At 45.7% G+C, this 20,694-nt stretch overlaps 1 long non-coding RNA gene across 4 annotated transcripts; it reads left to right on the top strand.

Moving 5' to 3' along the window:
- Positions 1-6,869: 6,869 nt before the first annotated feature.
- Positions 6,870-20,355, top strand: LOC128149834 (uncharacterized). Of its 4 annotated transcripts, none has more exons than XR_008237872.1 (4): positions 6,870-7,045; positions 8,041-9,376; positions 11,294-12,133; positions 13,984-20,355. It is a non-coding gene; the product is annotated as an uncharacterized LOC128149834 (long non-coding RNA). The 4 variants fall into 4 exon arrangements; XR_008237869.1 differs by having other exon boundaries at positions 6,870-8,626; positions 9,118-9,376; XR_008237870.1 differs by adding an exon at positions 10,460-10,610 and having other exon boundaries at positions 6,870-9,376.
- Positions 20,356-20,694: the final 339 nt, after the last annotated feature.

Genomic DNA, 20,694 nt, shown 5'->3' with positions numbered 1-20,694 from the left:
GTTGCCGTGTAAATTCTCTTACATTATTTTATTTCCCAGCAACACTGCTGCTCCAGATTAATTCGGTGAGAAGTAAATGCTCAAACATGCCGACCCCTTCGTCATGTCTTTCCTCTTCCTCTCCCCTTGCTGTTTGCCGCATCATGGTGGACTCCATCCTGCATCGTGCAAGAGTGACAAGTTTTAATATAAAGCAGTGGTCAAGTTTCTATTATTTTCTACAAACAAAACATTCTGTTGCATAATTTTTTAAAGCAGGCAGGAAAAGATAAAATATTTTTTAAAAATTCTGCATTTCTATGTTATATTTGCAACTTTACTACTGAAGTATGCAGCTGGACCTGAGCCTGAGCCCAGTCACAGCTGTGAAATTGGGAAAGCAACTTTGCACTGCAGGGCTGTCCGGTCCCCCGCAAGCCCTCCAGCGGTGCCTGCCCAGCCTCGGTCCCCAAACCCACCAGGGACCACCTAGAACAGCACCGCCACTGTGCTGGCTGCTGATCCAGCCATCTCTGGGCTTCCCTTCCACGTCAATTTGCCATTGCACAAGCAGCAAGCCAGTGCACCCCGTTTTGTTGTTGGGGCTGGGGCGTTGTTTTATATGACTTTACAGTTTTGCTTGTAAAACACCTTCTTTTGAGTAGCTGTAGAAAGCAGCCTTTCTACCAAGGGACTTGTTCTAGCCAAGTTTTCTCTCTGTGTTCAAAATTTTACAGAAAAGAGGGGTTTATTTGTGCAAAGTAGGAAACGGGTTGCACTGGCTCTGAAATGTTTATATAAGTGACTTCACTGGCCCCAGTCTCAGACAAATTGGCCAAATTAAGTTGCCTCAGACTTCTTTGATGTATGGCATGAAATGCAGTTGTAATTAAGGCACAAACATTGTGGCACAAAATCATTTCAAGCCTCTGTACAGTGGATCTGCCAGTGGAGTCAGAGGCTACACAAACTGAGTGAGGGTGGCCCTGCAATTTCCATTCAGTCTGTTCAGATTTCTGAGAAAAGGCCCATTTGCCAGATCAGAACCTGTTGATCTTTTTCTCTTGAACAACCCCTGTTCTTCTCCCCACTCGTCACTTTTCTTTTCATTTTTCTTCTGCCACTCTCTAAATTTTCAAAACTTCCACATTTTTATGATGTCTTGAAAGCTTAGGGTAACAAAGGGAAAAGTGAAAAAATAAGGAAAAGTGCTACCCTGTGGCCACCACTTAGTTTATTGTATTTGGCAGCAAGTAAGAAACTCAAAGCTAAACTACCAGAAAGTTGAAATATTTTGAAAACATTCCACAAATTGTGAAAAACGTAAAAAACCGTTCACCTCAGACTTTGCAAAATGCAAATATTTTTTATTCCATTCTGGTTAGTTTTTATTCAGTTCTGGTTTCTTATTGCATTCACTAAAACTCATAACTGCTTAGGCCTGAATTGTCCCTCCCAGTGTGGGCTGCAAGAGAAAGGTTCACAAGCATCCGTGTGGGTTTTGTTGGCTGGTTGTCACTTGGGAGGAGAGACACGGCTGTTTGTCTCTCTCTCTCTCTCCTATGGGAAAGGCCTCGGTGGCCAAATCTGGTGGTTTCCCAGGAAAACGCATGAATTCAGAAGGAATTCTTGGAGTTGGCCTGCCCTTCACCTTGTGGCCAGCTCTGAGTCCATGCCCTTTTCCTCTCCTCTGGTCCACCCAACCACAGTGAAGCATGACTACCAAGGACCTGCAAAGCTGGTGGCCTTCACTTGATCTATCGCTGTGGCATCACAGGGGAGCGCTGAGTGAAAATTCCCTGTCACCTTGGGCTGCTGTACATGTGGGGTTCGTGAACAGCAGGAGATGAAGGCTCTGCACTGCCTTTGGGAGCCTTGTTTGCATTTTAATTTGAATTTGCAGAGGCACGTAGCCCTTGCAAGCAGATCCTGGCTGCCTGCAGGGACAGCTCTCCTGCGTGAGCTGGGTCTCCCTGTGCCTGGGTGCCTGCCTTGAGGACCTCTCACCTCTCCAAACCATTGGGGCTGGTGATGCAGCGTGTGAGGAGGAGGTGTGCAGAGGGCTCGGCTCTGTGCTGCTGGACCCTGGAGCTAACACCACCAGCCAACACACCTCCAGCTGCTGCTGGAAGCAAGACCTGCAGACACACAACTCTGCCCCTGCTGCTGTCATGTGAGAAGCTCGCTTGAAACCGTTTTGCCTCATGTTACACACTGTGTATGTGCAGGCAGCTAGGGGAGCTTCTTCCAAGCTCCTGTGTGGCTTGATGCGGGCAGCGCTGGGCTATCAGAGGTGCCCATGCTGCTGGTGGTCCTGGTCACCCCGGGGGACTCTCGCCTGCACCTGGGGCAGGCAGCCATGCATCACGCAGTGGGGTGAGAAGCAGCGCAGCCTAGTATTAGCATCTCCATCGTAAATAGGTAGCACAGAGGGGGTCTTTCCTCAGGGAGGCTTCTGGATTCACAGTCGTCTGCCTATAAGCACTGCAAATCCAAGCCCTAAAGCCTTCACTTCCCTAAAACCAGTGAGAGTTTTGCCTGAGTAAAGGATTGCCATAAAAACTGCCCTTCTGGCATCTTCTCTTTCGTCTTGGCTGCTGCCTACACGTGCTCAGGGGATACCTCCAGAGCTCAGTTTTTGCTGCATTTGGCTGCTAGCTGCTAGCTTTCCAGCTAAGATCATATGTGATTTGGCTTGGGGACACACCACGTGTAGCTTTACATCAGAAATGGTATTTTGCCAATTGTAGGTATAATTAACTGACCAGAACACCCCCCCCCCCCTTGCAAACAATAGCTTCAAGTAGCCTTAAGCCAAATTGTGGGTAGAATATTAAATAGACTACATTTTTCAGAGTGTATAGAAAGAATTAAATCTGTGGCTGGGGAGGGGCTCCAGACAACCTGAGGGGAGCTTTGAAAGGCTCATTAGTTTGCAATGCCAAGATCTAAACTTTGGATTCGTTGGGCTGTTTGAGCCCCAGGAGTATTTCCTGGGCTTTCGCAATTTAGAATCAGCCCGATCACTCCTGTATTCACTTATCTTGGGAAAGAGAGAAGGTGGCAATTGCTGATGTGAGGCTTGTCAATGGTTCATGACAGCTTGTCCTGCCCTCAGGATTAAAAGGGTAGTCGTGCACATAAAACACTGTAGGGATCCAGGAGATTTAGGTTCAGCTACCAGCTTTGCTATGGATTCTGTGGAGCCTGGCTTCTCTTGTCTGCAAAGTGGGGATAAATAACAATTCCCTTTCTCTGCCTTGTGTCATCACATGTAATGACTTTAAAGAAAAAAGAGGCTGTCAGATCCTGATGCCACTTGGAACTAAGAAACACTTGTAATATAATTCAACAGGCACTATGGAGAACTCAGTGTCAATCAGACAAGGAAAACCAGCATGGGATTCAGGGCAGGACAAGAGCAGAATACACAACCAGGTAATAATAATAATTTATGTGCATACAAAGTCACAGAAACATAGAAAAATGGAGGGGAAGGTACCCCAACGATCCCTTAGCCCTTCCCAGTTCTCCAAAAGTTTTGCCATTCCCTGCTGCTATTTGTCTAGCCTGCTCTCAAAGATGTCCACTCCCCCTATCAACACCACATTTCCATGCCTTGCTTATGAAAATGGCAAGATGCAGCATTCAGTGCCTGGCTAAAGTCGAGCCCCTTGCCCCTGCCCACAAGGCCCGCTACCCCACCACAGGATGAGATTCACTTTATTTCATGAATTTGTTCTTGACGAATCCATGCTGAGTGCTATTTATTTCCTTGCTATTGATTAAAAAAAATCCAGAGGACTAAAATTAACTACTAAAGGCCAAAGTCTAGCCTTTTTTTCACTAATATGAATCATGTTGGTTAGCTGGTTGCAGTGAAGACTGATAAAAAATATACAATAAATTTAAGTCTTTTGCCAACAGTTGTAACCTTGTTGAGCTGTGAAGCAGGGCGTTCCTTGACCTTTTTCTTTCTATGAGTGTATTTATCAAATGGCTTCCTCTTCCTCTAGGTGTCTCTTAGTAGCTACTACTTGACGTGTGCTGTGATCTTCTTTGTTGTCTTCTCAGGAAGGTCATGCATGTCCAACAGGTCATGCGTTTTGTCAGCCATCTCAGGTTGTCTGACAAAGATGCTACTTCTCTGTATGAACTCAGTGTCCCAAACACTGTAGGCCACTACCACTTGCAAAGCCACCATGGTCATGCCCCCTTTTGAGATGTTCCTGGTCTGCTCTTGCCTCTCGCTTGCCTCAGCCTTGCCTCTCTTTTTCAGACTTTATGCTTAATTCACACAATATAGTTTCCACTTTTTTGTTGCCCTGTAGTGTCCAAAGCCACTGTTTTAGCCAAGCTAGTCACTGCCCTAATTGGGATGTTTGTCCTTGTGCCCTTACTATCACTTCTTTGAGGAAATGCCAGTTCTCCTTGGCTTCTTCTCTTTCTTCCCTCCCCTGCAATCTGTCAAGCAGTCGTTTTCTCCATTTATTTATCCTCAGATATGCAGTCCCTGTTGATGTACTGTCGGAGAAGTTCTGTGCATGTCCCAGGGGTGTAATTTTTTATTACTATTCCCATAAATTAAAAAGAAAATCCAGACACACAATTAAAAAATGTAAATCTTTTGCTTGTCTTCATTAGGGATTCCATATAGACTGGGGAAATTTTCAGCCTGAGTCTTAGGGATGAACAAATAAAAGAAAAAGTAAATATTAATTCAATAAATAATATAATGTAGCTTTTCAAACCTTCTGGCAAAGTTTAATAAATCTGAGTTACTTAGACACATGTTTATCATATAACTATTTGTAGGAACATGGTATATATCAAAAAAGTAAAATTTTCTTGCATTCCTGTAGAGACATATTGTAAGGTGTGAGAAGAATGTCCTAGTCAACAACTGTCCTTTGCTTTCAAAAGCTGAAATATGTTCTCATATAAATAAAAGAACAAGCCAGTAAGTGAAGATTATTTCAGTGGAGGAAAGTAACAGCTAATCCAGGAGTTAGATTTTTCATTGCAAAGGGCATTTTACAACTTTGAAGTTTCTTTCATTCCAGAATGAATATTGCAAACGAATCCTAATTGTGAAAAATACAAGATGGTTAAAACATCTTGTGCTAACAAAAATGAAGACTTTGATTGAAATAAGCTTTTGGGAAGAGGTTATAGTTTATAATACAAAGAAAAAGAATGATGATATCAAAATAGAAAAATGTTCAATGTTATTAAAATTATATTTCCATTTTTTTCTTCAGTTGATTTTTTTTTTTTATTGAAGGCCAAAATATCCTCAAGACAGTTAACTGTAGTCAGCATTTTGCAAGAAAAATCTTTCCATTGGAAGACTTCCAGCCAGGTCTTCATTTCAGTTCTGTAGAACATATAATTGATTTTTCCATCTAGTTCTAGTCTATCATCAGATGCATTTAAATCTTTATTATGCTGCCTATTTAATGTGGGTGGCATATTTTATTAATTTTAAAAGACAATTTCTTGTTTCCAGTTTTCTCAGTGGAATTTTGCAGTTACCATCGACAACCTGAGGTCCAGATTTTGATGCTCTTATTCTTGCTCTTGCACTGTGGCATGACCTACCTGATGCTTGTAACTACAAGTCTGTTGGGGTGACAGCATGCACATGGACAGCTGCTCTGGACTATAACATGGGTGTTCATGTCTCAAGATGCTACGTGGTGGCCAGTGTGTGTGCTCCAGACTCCAGGCCCTCTTGGTGACTGCGCACAGAAGGCACCAAGATCTGGCTGTGAATCTTGAGGCGGAATTCAGGCCCCAGAGCCAGACACCTAAGAGCAGGGGTCTCTAGAGGTGAGGGTGTCTGAGATCCTCCTACTGTCAGTGGCAATCTGGTCAATATATCAAAGGAGTTGGAGAGCTTTTGGGGATCAGATGTAGGCATCTAGTTGAAATGTCTCTCGACTCAACTGGTGTATTGACTAGATCACTAAGGACCATAATGGGGCTTAGACACCTAGATCACCTGTGGGCACAAGTGTCCTGACCCATGAGCTGAATCCTGCCTCTAGTTTCTTAACAAAGCGGTCGGATCTAGGAACCATGGATCTGTTGTTCTACTGCAAACTTCCCCTTCGCACACAACAAAATGGTCCAAACCCTTCCAAGAATCTAAAAAAGGAGTACAAACCCCCTCATTTTCTGTTTCTTTATTGGATGTGTTAACCAAGATCAGAGCTGCAGAGCCACTCCAGTGTGCTGGTTTGTTGTGATAGTTCCCACAAAGATACAAATTGGAACTGAGGACTGATGAGCTGAAGCTGGTTCAAGGTAAGTTTCAGGGAAGTCCCAAACTTTTGATGGCCTATTAAAGTTGGTATTTCCGGTCTTTGAAGGCTTGAGGATCATCACTCCCTCCTCATATCATTTCACCATTTCAGATGGATAGCAACAGTACAGCACATGAGGGAGCTTAGGCTGCTGCATACTTAAAAGTATCATCAACCTTTAAACAGAGGACACAGCAGTATTTGTACAGCAGGAGCTGCGAGAGGACTGAATAGTGTATTTCTTACTTCTTGTTCTCGCTGGTTCAACTTTCTTTCCTCTTACCTGGCAGTGCAATTACTGTGCTGTGTACCAGCAGTGGAAGGAAGATGGCAGCATCAAAATACCAAAATTCACATACGTGCAAGTTACTCATCAAGGATTTTCCACTGGCTCCTGAGAGTTTTTAAGTGGCACTGGCTTAGCACAGTTTTGATGTTTCCCTAGTCTGAAGATGAACACAGGAAAATTGCTGAATGGTCTGCAATCTGAACGAGCAGCAAGTAAGACAAGGGGAATATTTTCTTCCACTGCAGTTGTTGAACTCATGTATGGACAGTCTGTCCCAGCAGCTTGAGAAAATCAGTGCCAGCTGTATGACTCTTGGCTACAAAAAGTCTCACTGTACATCTGTCTGGACCAGCTCCAGGTCTGATCTGGAAAGCTGAGTGATCATCCCTTCAGCATCTTTCATATCACATATGCCTATCTTACTTCTGACAGCTGCAGAATAAACATGGGGTTTCATGGAGGAGAGCATGTGAGTATTCCCTTGGATAATGGTTTCGTGCCACTTAGAGGTTAATGTTCCCATATTTTTTTAACTAATTAATACCTCCATGAAGGAAATCTTAAAAGAAAATGGTCCTTCAGTTGTTTGGTTACTCAGCAACTGTGGGAAAAAGGGATTGCAGGACGCCCACTGCAAGCTGTCTGCATGGCAGTTAACTGAATGTTTGGTTATCTGAACAGGCCTTTTTTATGACTAACTAAATGCCATTTAACATGAAATTTGCAACTGTCTCAGCTGCTCATTCATTGACTGTATCATTACTATTCTCATGTCATTCAGTTGTAATGAAGAATGAGAGACAAATTGGTTTATCACTGGCAGAAAGAATGATTGTAGCACACCTAAAATCTGATGACAGTTAGTGTGTAAATGCGACTGCCTTCTGCCTGAAAGAGAAACAGAGAAGTAAAACAGCAGAAGACTTTCTTACACACACAACTTGCTGGAGAATTCCCAAAAGAATGACAGGAAAATGTTCTTGCATGGCAATGCCACAGACCTTGCTCTGGGAAACTGGTTTCTAAGACATTATGAGCACCAGGAACTACAGAAATGAACCAAGACCCATAATGGTCACCCAAGACTTGGGATGCATAGAGGATAGCAAAGGAAATTCAAGTTATGTTATGACATATGGGGTAAATCTTTAAGTGACTATTAGGCTATTAGGAAGGTTAGCACTTCTTTTTAGGAAAGTGGGTGTCTGAAGGTGATAGGATATCGAAAGCTTATGCAAGACAGACCTATCGGAAAAATCCCTGGCTCACTAAAAAACACCTGTACGTCAAGAGGAAACCCATGTCCCCACCTAAAAGACAGGCAAGGAACAACTCAATCTGTTGATAGCTGCAAATACCTGTACAGTGCACAGACTGCCTTTGGTATGTATGGGAAAAGCACTGAACAGTCAAGTCACTGTCTGAAACATACATGACAGTAAACTTTGTCATTTACTGTTTCAGAAACATGATTCCAAAGGTATTTCATTCTACTGAGATATTTGTTTTAATGGGCTTGTTCTAGAAGTCTATAAACAGTCAGTATCTACTGAACCTCTCAGCAAGAGCTTTGCTTCTTCTCAGCCATGTCCATATCATTCTCTGATGGAAATGCTCAAGACTTAAGATGATGCAATCCACTATATACTTTTGACTGTGTTTAACATCTAAGTACAACACCAGTCACCCAGGGTCTTCAAGCTGTACATCAGAAAGGAACCTGCTCATCAGCTTCTTGCTGTGAATGCAAAAAAAAAGGAGAGTTACTTTTGTGAGCCAGATGACGCTTCTGATATTTTTGGAAGGAAGAATGTTAAATTTTCTGGGTTTAGACAAGGAAGGATTTAGAAGGGAAAATGAAGCACAGCATCCATTCTGTATAAGAAAAAAGATCCCTCTGCAAATCACGTTTGCACTTTCTGTGCACTTTTGTGAAGCAACTTTGCCATCTCAGTAAAACACAGGAAAGGTGTTTTGCTACCAATAAGTACCAGCCAGCACCTTCTTGCACTAAACAAGCCCTTCACCATGCAGAGGGGACAAGAAAAAGGTATCCATCTTTTTGACCAATTCAGCACTGACTGTGTAACATTATCTCTATTTAGCATCACCCAGAGAGCAAAAGTGTAGAGTGGAAAGTGTTTGTGCTGAAGGCCATGCCTACGCACTAAGCCTTTCAAGGGGGTCTTGCTTTGCACTAGCTGTATGTGATACCATGGACCGAATGCCCCTGTGCCGTTGAGTGCATTCCTGTTTGTTTGAAAGGGATCCAATTCACATCCTCCAAAACTCCTCTGTGATCACAGTCAAAGCACTGCACATGGAGACATTTGCTTCAAAAGTCCCATCCTGATCCGCACTAAGTTGCTAATGGAGACACAGCCAGCTCAGGGGTCTCCCACTGTCCATTCACCTGGCATGGCAGAGACACCTGGGGAGCTGAAAGGGACAGTGAATCCCCACTTTTATAATGTGTCTGGCAACACTTCCACAACTTCTCACAGTTGTAATACTGTCAGCATAATTTTCCAGCTCTAACAGTGATGGCCTCCAGGTCCATGCAGTCTGGATCTTTTTATCCCTTGAGCCCTACAAGCCAACTGCGACTGCACAGAATACAAGTTAAGGTTATTCTATGTTCTACATCCTTGTAAGGACATTTGTCATGTGGTCTCCCTTTGCAGAAACCACTGGGATATCGGCACGGACCCTGAGCAGAGCCAGCTGTCTGCCCCGCCAGCACCTTGAGGCCCACCAGTACCCCTGCGCAGTCGAGCCATGCCAGTTGAGACCAGACAGAGTAAGTACTTTGACGGTGACTGATTAAATAGGGGTTATGGAGTATTCGAGGAGACTGCCAAAATGCCTCATGATTAATCAAAATCTTAAAGAAATTCAGGGAATCTGAGTGCTGCAAAATCTCACTCTGTTTTTCATCTCCCGGGAAGGTAAACAAATGAGCCTGCTCCACACCAGAAGTTAATCAGCTTGGGAGACCCTGGAGCCAACAAACCTCGTAGCCGTTCCCAAAACAGATCCCCGTCTCTTTCCTAGTGACTGGTTTTTAGCTAGTGCACTCTCTTCCCAACACCTCCTGGAGCATGTCCCTCAGCCTGGCCCCGTCACCTCTACTCCTGGCCGTCACCCACCACCTCCACGCAGTGGTGGCCCTGGGGGTCCCTTCTGAGGGCTCCCCCGGGAGGTGCAGGGAAAAGCCCGTTGCACAGGGGTGATAGATACACAAACACACAAGGGCAGATGGACAGGACTCCTGGAAACACACAGCACAGCTGAGGCAGGAGAGAGGATCTGTCTGGTTACAGAAGTGAGAGCAGTTGAGTTAGGTCAATTTATAATACAATACTTCACAATAGGTGAAATCCAGCTCTTTTCGTTCAGAGGTTCCTCCATGTTCCTTCCCTTCTCTCAGGTGAGGAAGCCTGAAATATTCTTCCCTCTGTTACCTGAAATGCTCCCTGATGACTCCAAGCATCCTGGGAACAGCGCAGCTGACTGCTCTGCCATTTACTCCAAGACACTAAGACCGGAGAACCAGCAGCCAGCATGCCTCAAACATAGGGGAAGGGCAGGCAGGAGCTGCCCTTAAATTAGGAGCCCAAAAGCTATGGTTTTGGACAGGAAGACAGAGCTGGTAATACCAGTTTTATTTGTGGTGGCATTGTCTGAAAACCAGAGAGAACATGATGCTCGTGATGTTGGGGTCCTTTGCCTGGGGTCTTCTTGCACCCCTGACTGTTCATCACAGTGCTTCAGGAAGCCTGCACTGTGCTGAGCAGTTTGCTAATGACTATCGACTGCTTCATTTTACATACACCTGACTTCCAGTTTACTGAATGTGCGTGTTTGCTTCCTCCCTGCCCAGTGCTGTCATTCGTGGGATGCTGGAAGCATCTGCGAAAGCAGCATGAATGCCAGCTGTCACCGAGGGTCAAGGGCCTTGTGAGGTCTGTTTCTGCCCACACCTGGCTGAAATACCCCATGCTGGAGAGCAGGGAGACACCAAAAAAGCTCTGGTACATATGGGCTGTGCTTTCTGCTTACACAGACTGGATAAGCAAGCACCAAGACAGAATATGGCATTTTTCTTTTAATGATTGAAGTTTAAATGTCAATGCTTTGAAACGTAAAACAAACACTGGGGGGAGGTAACTTTCTGCATGGCAATGCACATGTTGGAAAAACTTTGGGCTTGTGAGTAAATAGCATGTGCTTATTTGCGAGACCACAAACATTGACACGCGCCTGCAAGCTGCTGCTCTGTCTGGGCCCAGAGCTGTAAGGGGCAGAGCTCTGTTGCTCTGGCATCATAGGAATTTTTGTCTTTATTTTGGTCTCCTGTGTGCTCAGTTTCCCATGGCACCTTCTGGGTCGCAGCTTCTGTGACCGCTCTGCTTGGGGTTCATCTTCTCCCCACAGAAACAGAAAAATGAAATGAAATGAAAATATATTCTTTGCCGAAGTTTCGTTAATCTGCAGAGGGAGCCAGACAGGAAATTTGTACATTGGTCCTCACTGACATTGCAAATAATATAAACTCCTTATTTCCTCCACAGCTGGCTGGAAGCTCAGCCCCTTCGACACAATGAGGGGAAATGTAATTTTCTGTTTGTTGTGTTGTGGGAGGTTCTCGTTTTTACAGCTGCTGTTGGACTCCTTCTACTTTTTATAAAGGGCTCTTGTTCCTCCTCATATGCAGGTTACCTTCCGAAAAATAAACCTTTGGAGGATCTGCTGCACAGACCCCAGCCCTCGCATCCGTGCTCACAGTGGGCATTGCCTATGGAAAGAGCGGATGAGCCATCAGCCCGGGGTGCACCTCCTGCCCCAGCCCTCCTCCCCCCTGCTTCCCAGCGCAGCCACCCCACAGGGACTCCTCTGAAAGATGACTGAAAACAATAACATTGGTAATAGCTGATCTGGATGCGCCTCAAATATTTGCCCCATGATACAAATGCTTGTCGTTATCCCACGAACCATCCTCCAGACAAATGTTTTGAATTTTCTGTTTCCAGGAACGAGCTCTCGGGAATGGCCTGGAGCAGCTTTCCCAAACATGTTAGCTACCTCGAGCCAGGCAGGTAGCTCTGCCACACAGGTAAAACCCTGCCCTCGTACCCTGACCGAGCTGCCTGCTCACCCACCTTTCCACAGGGACGCGGGCAGGACAGAGCAGGCAGCGAGGACAGGGCCATGGCCCGCTGGGGCGATGCACGGTGCAGACGCCGGCTCTGCGCAGGCTGCTGCTGGGCACCGAGCAGAGGCAGGACCCGGCGGGCTGCAGTCCCAGGCGCTGTGCCGGGGTGCCAGAGGCAGGTAGCTGTACAGTTTCTGATGGCAGCCCACGGGACGGGCATCCTTGCAGGTCCTCACAGTCTCCCAGGTCTGTTCCCGTGTTATCCTTGGGACGTGACAGCATCCCATTATCAAACCTCTCCCTATGGGAAACTTCCCCCACAGCGGAGTTTGGTCCGGCTCTCATAATTATCACACCTAGGCTCCAGTCTGCAGGCTGTTAACAGCAGCCCAAATTAACAAAGTAAGTCCTTAGTGCCTTACGATAATAACCTTGGTTAATAAAACTGGGGAAGTATATAATCACAATAAGGCTGCTATGTATATATAAAGGCAAGATTAATAAACCATTGTCGAGCCTGGGCTAAGTCAATAAAGTGGAACTGATTGGAAGCCAGGACAGCAGGCAGGTAATCATTAATCTGTAAGTGTGATATTGAGTTTAAAGACCAGATGTTACTTGAAACCCGTGCAGATGCATGGGGTGTCTGGGAGGGCACCGCAGCCGCTGTTACCTTACACCCCTGCATACAGAGCAGGAAGAGCTGCATTCTTTGTGATTAACCCAGCTTGAACTTTGAAATCCAAATCCCAAATATTTGCAAGAAAATTGCAACTAAGACAAAGGATTGGGGTTTGAAAGGTCCTTTGGTTCTACAGTGTGGGACAAGCTTCCTACAGGGTTTGGGGCAAGTCCCTTCACCTCCTGGGACCTCACTTTCCCATGTTCAGAGTATGATTCTTCCCCAAACATATTTCCTCTGCATGTCTTATTTCCAGGGGGAATTAGTACTGAAGTTTTAGAAGGAAAAAACAAGACAGCAAAACTAAGAAATACCAAGCCCTAAACCTAAAAGTCTGGGAGAGTTTTCACTTATTTCAAAGAAGAAGAGCATAGCTGGTCACAAAAGTAGCAAACATTTCCGAGTTCAAAAGAAGTCTTTGCCTAAATACCTGGGTAGTGCTCTGTTACCCAGCTCATACTCACAATTATTGTATGAGAAGGCACCATGTTTCCAGGAATCACAACTTCACACCTGTAAATTTCATATGGGGAGAAAGAAGGTCTTATATTCCAAGGGCTTTAACAGAGCCGTTTTCCTCAGGATTGGCTGGCCAGTAAAATAATGCCCTTTCCTTTCCTCATCCCAGAGCAATCACCAGGGTCCCCAGAGGACAGGGAGAGTGAGGGCTGCGGTGCCCTGGGTGATGTGATCACCCAAAGGTGCAGCGTGCCCACCCCGCAGGTGGAGAAAGTCCCAGCACGGGCTCCCGCAGACCAACCCCACTGGCACCCCTTGCTTACACAAGTCGCAGCCAGAGCGGACTACTTATTTTACCCTTGCAAAAGTGCTTTAACTTAAGAATAAAATATTGTTTTACCCTCTGCCCTGCTGCTCAGCGTAACTCCAGTGTTAGCTTCCATAACTATAACAAACCTCCTAAGCAAACAGGTTTTAAGCTCTGCTTCCAAACCAGGCTGGATAAGGAGCAAACAGCTCAATTAAGTGCAGTGGCCAATTCATTGCCCCGTCCTCTGCCTCCACTCCCCCCCACCCTTGAGAGACAGGGCTTAGTCTTTCCACTTTACAGCTCACCCTGAACTGAGTAAATAGGGTATTTGACTCCTCATTTGCATGGATATTTTAATTGCCTGGAGCCAACAAAAAGTCTCTGCAATGTTTAAAGCTGTGGAGTTTTGAGTGGATCATTTCCCCAGAGGAGGGCGAACATAGCCCTGCTGTGGCTGCAAGCAGCTCCAGAGTTCCCAGCTGTGTCACCCGTGTGACAAACAGGGGTGAAGAAGTCGATTTTGCAAGGTGGTAATAGCTGGTCAGACTCTTTCCAAGGTGAGGGTGAGTCTCCCCATCATGTGTCCAAAGAGGACAGCCCTGGCGGCAAGCAGAACTGGCAGGAGGGCCGGGAGGGGAGGGAGGTGATGGAAACTTCCCAGGGGAGGGTTATTAAAGAGACTGAACAGGCTCTGGTACATCCAAGCACAAGTAACCGTAGCAATGTCAGGCCCAAGTGCCCTGTTTTGTCTCATGACAGCACCTTCGCAAACATCTCAAACATTTGTTTTCCTTTGTGCAGCCTCACATGCCACCACGCAGCACCAACAAATACAAGCTTCTCACTTATTAAGCACGGCCTTATGAGGAAGTATTGTTACAATGAGCTGCAGCTCAAGCTTGGCATGAAGATAAAAATGAACACAGGAATAGCAGGCAAGCAAAAGTGCATGCAGAATAGAAGTTTGAAGGAGAAGCAGGGCCAGGAACAATTGCAATGCCTTCCAGGAGCCCCATGGGTTAAAGAGGCCTTCAGATACTGAGAAATTCAGGAGACCTCTTAGGAAGAACTTGCTGTGGAGTTAGTAAAAGCTGTTTTAGGACTCTTTGGACTGAGATGGCCATCAAAAATGAGCAGGTAAATTTTTTGCTGAGATGCAGTGCACTGTGTTGCTGCTGTAGTACCACTTTCACCAAAAGGAGTTGCTGTGCCACAACTCAGGGTCTGTCCTGTGGGACAGGAGCCTTGCAGAGCTCACATGAAATGTGAGGCAAGTAAGCCTGAGCCCTTGGATATACGCATCTGCTCTGCTTGACTTCCGAACAGGCCTGACTCCAGAGAACAGGTGCTTAGCATGCTCCAAAGTTCACATCTTTTGAAAGACATCCCCACTAGTCATCCCAAACCACTAATGGTTTTGCACATCCTAGCCTCAAGTCTCAGTCTTCTCAGCAGACTAATGCCAAGGACAGTAAGGCTGGCTGAGAGAAGCAGCTGATGAGGACATCATGCAGACCCAAAGCCATGGATTTCATTGAGTTTAAGGGCAGAAGATCACCAAACTGCCTGCAGATTAGACATTTAACCAGTAAAGTTTTGCCTAGTTGCTTGTCACTTGAGCCCCTAGGCACAAATTAGACAAAAGCACACGAATCCTCATGGAACAGAGCTACTAATTGCCACCAGCAAAAAGCAGGATTCACCCTGCTAACAGCCACACCCAATTGCTCTGCCAAAATCTCCTGGTAGGGGAACCAGGCAATGTCATCCCGGTGTGGGGAAAAAGAGCTTCACTGTAGCCCCAAATTAGACATCAGGTATGTAGATAAGGAAGATGGGGAATTCTCTGTCCATTTCACATCCCACCTCCTCAAGACTTACAAGGTTTTCCTCACCCTTGTGTTGTGCTGTGGATCCCTCCCAACAACCCTCTAGAAGTGCAGACAAGGAAAATGTATTGCACTGATCCTACCAGGGCCGCATTGGAGAAGGACAACTCCTTCCCTATTTCTCTTTGATGGACCTCCAGGAGACCCTGGTAGGTCCAAGACTTCCTTAAGCCCCTATTTTGCTCCAGCTTGATGTTGAGCTCCTGCTAAGGCCCTGAGAGCTGCTGCTGGAGTGATGACCTCAGCCCTTGTCTGAGCCACTGCTTGCCAAGCCCATGCATCCCACCCTGGGGCTGTCATCAGTATTTATCTCCGTTTCCATTGGCAAAGAGTGATTGATTTGAAGGAAGGGGAAGCTGAACTGCCCACGCCATCTGTGGGACCATCCATCAGCTGTGGGGGTCACAGTCTTATACCTGCACAGGAGCAGGGGGGTTGTCTTGGGCCTGGCCACCAACTGGCACGCTCCTGGAGACCTCCCCATGCCCCAGGCCTCTCATGGTTGCAGACTTGGCAGCTGGCGCAAGCTGGCCCCCATGCACATCTTTCCCTAAATATTATGTTTTTCAGGGTGTTGGTTTTAGCTGTTGTATTTGGCAGGTTTCCTTCATTGCCTTTAGCAGCAACAACTTACTGATAGGAAGGAAAATTTGAGGACATTAGCGGCTTATTCCAGCTCCCCTACTTTGTCTCTTACACACGCACATGCCACTCTCTTACCACCATGCCAAGAAATGGGGCCAGGTGGTAAGGATTGGTGCTCAGGGCAGTATATACCTGTATATTCCTCCTTGCAGAACATTTCCAGGACCAGACTTTCTCTCTGTGTTTTGTTTTTTGGATAATGTTCACCAACTTCTTGATAGCATGAGATGTGGGGTAGATCAAGAGGTTCAGATTTCTCTGTTGGGAGACATGTACAGAGCTTTTGTCCTTCTTAACACTGCAGGCCGGCATTTCAAAACTCCCTCTTAAATGCCGAAAAAGTAGCTACTCTCTCATCAGAGTTCAGATCCTGTGTGCTGCCTGTCTGTAAGGACCTCAGTGGATATAATGGTTGCTCCCTGCCAATTTCTGAAAAACTTGGTCTTATTTCTACAGCTACTTTTGAATGTTTCAGCCACACAAATACATGGTCAGAAGAAAGAGGAAATGGGAGCTGGAGGGAGGTGGGAAGAGAAGGAGAGAGAAGATTCATCTCTTCTTCCTAACACAGTTCTTTGATCTGCGAATAGGAGTTATTACCCCAGCATTAGGATTTGGGTTGAAGGCTTATAGCAAAAAGACATGTAAAATCCCTCCCCTACTCTGAGGAAAACATGCATAAGCGGAAATAAATACATAAAATTCAACTGAGACATCAGATGCTTACCAAGGCCACCCAGTGAGTTGGCTATTATTCTCGACCATCTTTCTGTTCTATATTTGTGCATGTCTTTCACTGTGGGGTGCTTGGCTTGAAGGGGGACCAGGACCTACCACTGCTATGCCAATGGTGAAGTGAGGCCTCCTGTGCTTCATGTGCTGAGCTTTGCTATGCTCACCTTGCCAAGTGTTCTTCAGAAGCAGCCGGGAAGCTCCTCAGGGTGGAATACGTAGGGAAGGAAAGCTCTTTGGCAGGGCTGATTTCTGAACACAGTGGATGGGCTTCATCTTACTCAACACTAGCTGCTGGAAGGTAACTGCTGAGCAACGAGTCCTTCCTATTTCCATTCCCACTAGAGCAAGTGAAGAAAAATGGAAGAAGAAGAATCATTTACCCAGGATCTTCATGACCTGGGACCTCTTGGGATGTGAGATGAATCCCACCCCGAGGAGCTTTGCGGGTTTCAGTCCAGTTTACTGAGCGCAGGAGTGCAGGGCCAGCCCTTGTCCCTCAGTTTGTTCTACAGACTTTGCCTTGCCTTTTGGGAGCTCCCAGTGTAGCCAAAACCAATGTCATCTCCTAGGTTTTACTCTGAAAATGGGGGGCTGTACACAAGGGCTAGTTATTCCTAATCCCTGGTGGTTCAAGACCAGCTGGTGCGGCTTTACAGGAGCAGGGGGCTGAGTCCCCTCCCAGGACCATTGCCTGTTGTGCACTGTACATGCTCTGGAGTTCAGCTGCAGAGACATCCAGCTCCCCTGTTTATGCTGCAGCTGCCTCCCAAACACCATTTGAGGATCCAGGCGAGACAAGAGCACTTCTTGTACTGCATGCAATATATACAAATTACAGGATAATTTCTGTCTCCAGGAATTCACAGTCTAAATTAAGACAAGACTGCAGTGACAGATGTCACGAGAACTGGCAACAGGGAGAAAGGAGGATGGGAAATAGGAACCTTGCTACAATCTCAACCTTCTTTTAGCACACTGCCGTTTGTTTAAAGCAAACTCTCCTGTTTTCTGGAATGAAGTCCCAGCACATCCCACTTCTCTCCTGTTTATCTCTGTCAGTATCTGGTGCTTATATTGCATTTCTAGATACATAATGGATCAACTTCACATATGGTATTAATAAACAGTGGGTATCTGCACAGAGTGGTCGCAAAGAGCATCTGACTGATTGCATTGCAGAAAGACGCCTGGAACTGGGGTTGTTTTCCCAGATGAACATAGGCAGGACATATACGAGACCATTTTTTTCCCCATTCCTTCTCATCACATACATATTTTCAGGACTCAAAGTCTGGACAAGCAGAACATCGCGATGTCAACCAAGGGAAGATGTAAATCTCCTTAAGTAATTTTTAATGAAAAAAAATATTGAGTTACTCTGAGTGCCATAGTTTCTGGGTGGCTGGCTTTAACTTTAGCAATCCATACTTAAAGGGAAATTTTACAGTCTTAATATATTCCAGATGCTCTCCTAGTCCCAGATGAAAGCTCTGTTGTCGTTTACTGTTAATATTTTTGTCAGCAGTAGAATTTTATTGTAATACCCCATCTTATTTGTAGTCACTATTAGTCATGAGAGAAACTTCCTCTACAAGTAATCCCTGGGTCACTCCTTGAGTGTCCTGTCTCACTCTATTTAATTAAAAACCATTAACTGCTTGTTGTGTCCAAGACTTGTCTATATAATGCATGTATATAATGACTTTTTACCTGATGAAAACCATTTGCTTCTAGCAGTTAGACTAAAAAAAATACAGTTATACTCTACAGTAACAATAGTTGGCTTTATAACAGCTCTCCGGTGGAATGAAAACAAGAGATTTGCTTTGAAAATAAACCTCCATGAACTTGGATTGACAACAAGGGACGGGAAGGTTTACTGCAAAAACAAGAAATGTATTTCACGCTGTTAAACTTTGATCAGATGTTAGTTTCTCACAAGGAGAATAGTACTTAAACATGGCTATTTTGATCCTTTGTAGTGACCAATGGTCTGATTACAGAGGGAAGGGGATTTGGGTGAACACAAGAGAGCAGATTATCAAAGTACAAGTCCTCTGGATGGACATCTGAGGACCTTCCTTGTTCAGTGAGGAGCAGCTAGAACAAAAAAAAAAGTCACTACATGATGGGCTCCATATGATATTCAGTTAGTATGCAATTGGAAGCTGCTCTGTTATTTTTTTTCTCACCACTGCCTCTGAAGATTAACCTGGATTTTGAAAAATCAAGTCTCGTGGCTCCTGCTTTTGCCTCACTACCCGGTGACATACATGCTCCCAATGCTGTGGCCAACTCTTGGGCCAGCTCCTCAGCACCATCAGCAGGGTTCTGCTCTTTGGAAAAAAAGTCTTCCCTGGCTAGAGCAGTGGCAGGGATTAAGTTTGCTGCATCCTGAGGTGCTGCATGGGGACTTGACAAGGATGAAGCATGTCATTTAGTCCTGGGCTGTCTTATCAACATGAACACACTAGGCTATGAGCCACACCAATAGTGATCTCTCTGACACATGGGACATTCCCACATTGGATCCCATGAGGGAAATGTTTTACAACATGATGGGAGCCTGTGCAAGTATAATAAAGCAACAGAAAGTGGTTGCTGGTTTTGAGTGAAGTCTCTGCTGGGCAGCACAACTCCAGGCTGTGGCGTTGCCACCACAGCCCTTTCTGTTTCCTGATACAGCCTTGCAGATGCAGCCAGTCAGTGGTGGAACAGGTGAACCAGCTGTGTCAGACAGGTGGAATCTGGTCATGGCTGTAGGATGGTGCGCAGTGGGACCTGGCTGTGCAAGTCTTGCACACACATTCTACATGTGATTTGGCTGGGCAAACTATCACTGAGATGTCCAAGACTGTGGACGCCCTATTCTGTGTTAATTCTGACAAACCCTGGTGATGCTGAACCTCACCAAGATGAAGCAAGGGCCTTCTAAAAGGACTTATCTTTGCACCCTGCTGTGATGTCCAGCAGCTGAACATCTCCTAAGAAGGAGATGGCTACTGGAGTCCTGTACCCCAATTTACTAAACAGTGTTTATGCCATAATTAGTGCCTTTAAGTCTTGACTAGAATCTGGTTTTGCTCAGTGACGGACGAATTTTATTCCAGAAGGGTTCCTACTCCACAAACCTAAAACCAGAAGAATATCTAGAGAACCTAATAAGTATTGGGGAGTATGAGCTCTGTGTTGAACTCCATACCCAGAAATCCCACTGCAAACAGGAGCCATAACTTGCTAATTTAAAGCTGCCTCTGGAATATGCTACGTGAACTGCAGCTGGGACATAAACCTGTAAGAAGATTGGGATATGGACATCTTATTTAAAGCCATGGATGAATTTATCCATGAAAGGTGCAAGATGGTGGCAGGGGGGGGAAGGAAATGCTGTCTTTGCAAGCATGACTTTGTTGAAGGAGTCTAATTGGACTGGAACTCCCATATTTGCTCTGCCCTCTTGTCAAGACCCAGACTGGACAGACCAGGGAGTCATGTTTAATTAGAAATTCCCTCGGGCTAAATTAAGGTGAAACGACACCAAACGATCAGTTAAAGATTTTATTCATGACAGAAGCAAACTGAACTGGGGAGGCATGGTAGTAGATGGCAGGGTTTCTCACAACAGGAATTGGCATAAGACTACTTCTGTAAACTGTGTAACCATATACATCAATTCAGGGAACAAGGAGATCCCTCCCGTTGAGTCACGAGGTTCAGAGCAGACCCCTTTGCTTTCTAGACTCCTCCTCAGAGAAGGGCCCAGGGGCAGCTGGATCCACTCTTAGTCTCAGACTTGGTCAACGGTTTATATCTTGAAATGGATGAGGTGTGGGGATTGTGGAAAAGGAAAAGGAAAGAGAGAAGAAGACAGAGAGAGAGAAAGGAAGAGAGAAAGATTTCACCGGTCCTGGGTCCAGCGTTAGTTCAGTCAGCCGAGGGGTCCGGTCCAGGTGGGCTTGCGGCACCCGGACCTTCAGTTGGTGTCCTTTTATCATCCTTGCCACTCCTTCGGGCAGGCACCCGAACTCGTCAGGTTAATGAGCAGTTTGCGAGCCTTTGGGCTTGGGGGTCATTTGTGGAGTAACTTCTCCTTCCCTGCAGACAGGGCCATTGTTTGATCTTTGTACCAGAACAGCTTATCAGAACAGGGAGCTGCGCACCCTCCAGCACGCCCTCCCCCTCCTGTTGCTGATGTCTGAGCTGATGGGCTTTTCACCTTGGTTCCTTGCTGTGCGGGGTTTGT

This window comes from Harpia harpyja, chromosome 1 (genome assembly GCF_026419915.1).
Source record: "Harpia harpyja isolate bHarHar1 chromosome 1, bHarHar1 primary haplotype, whole genome shotgun sequence".
NCBI classification, from domain to species: Eukaryota; Metazoa; Chordata; class Aves; order Accipitriformes; family Accipitridae; genus Harpia; species Harpia harpyja.
Note: the sequence above shows the minus strand (reverse complement) of the source record. Positions and strands in the feature narration are given on the sequence as shown.